The following is a 2,792-nucleotide window of genomic DNA, read 5'->3' as shown; positions in this document are numbered from 1 at the left end:
GCCGGCCCGCAGCAGAGTTTTAATAGAGGAGGGATGTTGGCTCGCGCTGTGCTTGAACCTCTGAACCGCAGCTGGGCGTCTTCCTCTGCTCTGTGTGGTCCTACACGGCTCTCCATCATGGTACCTGCTCGCCTGCTGGTCTCCCTGGCGGCTCCTTGCCTGTCCGGAGTGGGATGCCTGCCACGTCGTGGGCCTTAGCAGTGAGGAGGGGACGTCCGGAAGTGCTGCAGGTGGGGGGGGGGAGTGGAGCGACGCCCTTGGCGTTCAGGGAGGGTGTGGCAGAAGCTGTGGACAAACCATCTGTATCCTATTCTCTGGGGTGTTGGGAATGGAAGGCTCGGTGCAGACAGGACCACACTTCAGCGGCTGTGGGACCTCGGTGACGACATTTCATCTGATGGAGTCTGGCCATGTGCATGAACATGAACAACGGGGCTGGCTATCCATGTGGCCGAAAGGGGACCCACTGAGAGACACCTGGCTGGTCCTTCGTAAACATGTACTTCCTTTCTGGGCTGAGGGACTGGCTCCGCCCATGTGGGCAGAAGAGCAGCCTGGGGTTCAGGCTCTCCCCTGCCATCGCTAGCATCGACCACGACGGTCCATATGGCTGTGGCTCAGATGGCGAGCAGTGGGATGTAGATCGGGGTGGGGGCCATCCTGAGACCCAGGTCGCAGCTGTGACCTTCCTGAACCCACCCGTCAGCCCTCAGAAATGGTTTGCTTTGCATTCGTCATTATGCACGTCTGCAGAACGTGTCCCCTGTACCTGGGGTTTGTTGAAGTTGTAGCACCATGGTTTTTGCATGCAGTGTACGTGCATGCGTGCATGTGCGCGCACACGCTGTATTTCCAATTGACTATATAGCAGTAATCAAAGGGGAACCTTCCACGCCCCACAGAGAACCTCCAGAGACAGCGCAGTGAGCCGAATGACCGAGAGGGTGAGTGTGCGTGCCCAGATGCTGCCGGACTCCTGGCTGTGGCCGGCTGTGGGAGCCCGGACCAGGGCTCCTGGGCACACACGGAACAGGGAACCACTGTCTCAGCCATGAGCCTGGCTCGGCTAACAGGACATGGCGATTAGAGCATCTCTGGGGAAAGAATTGCCGATTTCCCTCTTGTTTTTGCAGAAGGGAAGGCAGGCATCCAGGCGTCAGCTGACTGGAAGGGCACTGGGAGCCCTCTTTGTCCCGGGCCCCGGGACTGAGCGATGCTGGGGTGCAGGAGGCCAGGTGCAGAGTCCCAGGATGGCGTGGTGACCGGCACAGCACGGTTTGTGCCCCCTTGTGCTCCCCCTCGCGTTGGGGGGGTCCAGTGAGGCAGGTCCCAGCTTTTTGATCCCAAACCAAACATGGCTCCTGCTTTTCCATCAGGCTTGCTCCTTTGGGGGGATGGGGAGCGAGGCAGGCAGGGGAAGCCGCCTTCTGGCACTGAGCTCTAATACCCTGTCCTTGCGTGAACGCTGTGGGAGCAGCGGAGCCGGTGGTCACGTCCGTGTGGACGTCTCTCTGTTTTAAAAATAAGAAATATGAAGGGTGATCTGAGCTATGGAGATGAAAAGGCAGAGCAGTCCTTGTCTGCTCCCTTCCCGCACTCCTGCCCCCCAGGAGTCGTTACTGTTTTTCTAGAACAAGAAGGAAAGAGTTTTATTTGTAGGAGTCTTTTTATTTTTTTCCCCCCTTAATGATGTGGTGGGTGGTGGTAGCATGTTTTTATTTTATGTTTTTTTTTTATCCCTCGCTGCTTTGGAGAGGGTGACAGTGTTTGAGTTTGGGGTGCGAGTGTGTGGGGGGACATGTTCTCTTGGAGAGGAATGGTACGAGCAGATGTTACACCCCCATGTCTAGAAGGTGTGGGGACTTGGAGGATGGCGCTGCGTGGGGGTGAGGAAGGACCCGAGTTATATAAGATCGGGGGGAGGAGGGTGGCTCGGGGACGCAGACGGAGCCTGGGGACGCAGGCTGATGTCCTCCTCAGGGCCCTCAGAGAAGGCAGCCGGGGCCGTCTGCTGGGAGCCTGGTGGCCGTGTGGTGGCAGGTCAGCCCGCAGGTGGATATCAGGGTGTCGGGGTGCGTGGGGCAGGCGGGGGCTGGTGGGATGGAGGGTGGGGGAGCCACCTTCTAGAAGCTGCCGGAGGACTCCCCCTTTCTCTGCTCTCCCCGCCCCCCTCTCCTCCTCCTCTCTGCCTCTTTCTCTACATCAATTCCCTGGCAACTGGAGACAGGCCTCCCTGTCTTTCTTGCTTCCTCCATGCTCCTTCCACCGACACCGTAATCACCACGTGACAGCGGAGCAGCACACGGCAAGGGGCGACGGGCGTCCTGAGCCGGACAGCTCACTAAGAGCCGGCTCTGGTCCTAGACAAGACAAAAACCTGAGCAGGTGACACTGAAACAGGGAGCAGCCGGCATTGGGCCCAGGCACCCCGGCTGACCTACCAGTCACGGGAACAGCTTCCTCACCTGCTCAGCGGGGTCACCGTGAGGATGACCGCCCAAACACTGCGGACCTGCCCTCAACCTTAGCATGCAGGAAGGCGCCCTGAAATTCGGTGGGCGGGGTTCAGAGAGGGTGTTGAAGCCCCTCTGTCCCCAGGTTCCTCAGTCAGTGAGCGTCATTCTCTTGGCACCCCAGCCACCCTCACTGCCCTATGCTGCGGACACTGGCTGCGTCTTTCCTGGGTGACCAGTCGCTCTAAACTTTCACGGGGCAGTAGCCAGGATCCACGCTGGCCCGTGGACTTCCAGCTCTGTCTGCACTAAGGAGCTAATGGGCTTTGTGCCTAAGAC

This window comes from Hipposideros armiger, unplaced genomic scaffold, assembly GCF_001890085.2.
Source record: "Hipposideros armiger isolate ML-2016 unplaced genomic scaffold, ASM189008v1 scaffold_87, whole genome shotgun sequence".
Classification (NCBI taxonomy): domain Eukaryota; kingdom Metazoa; phylum Chordata; class Mammalia; order Chiroptera; family Hipposideridae; genus Hipposideros; species Hipposideros armiger.
This window is presented reverse-complemented; position numbering follows the sequence as displayed.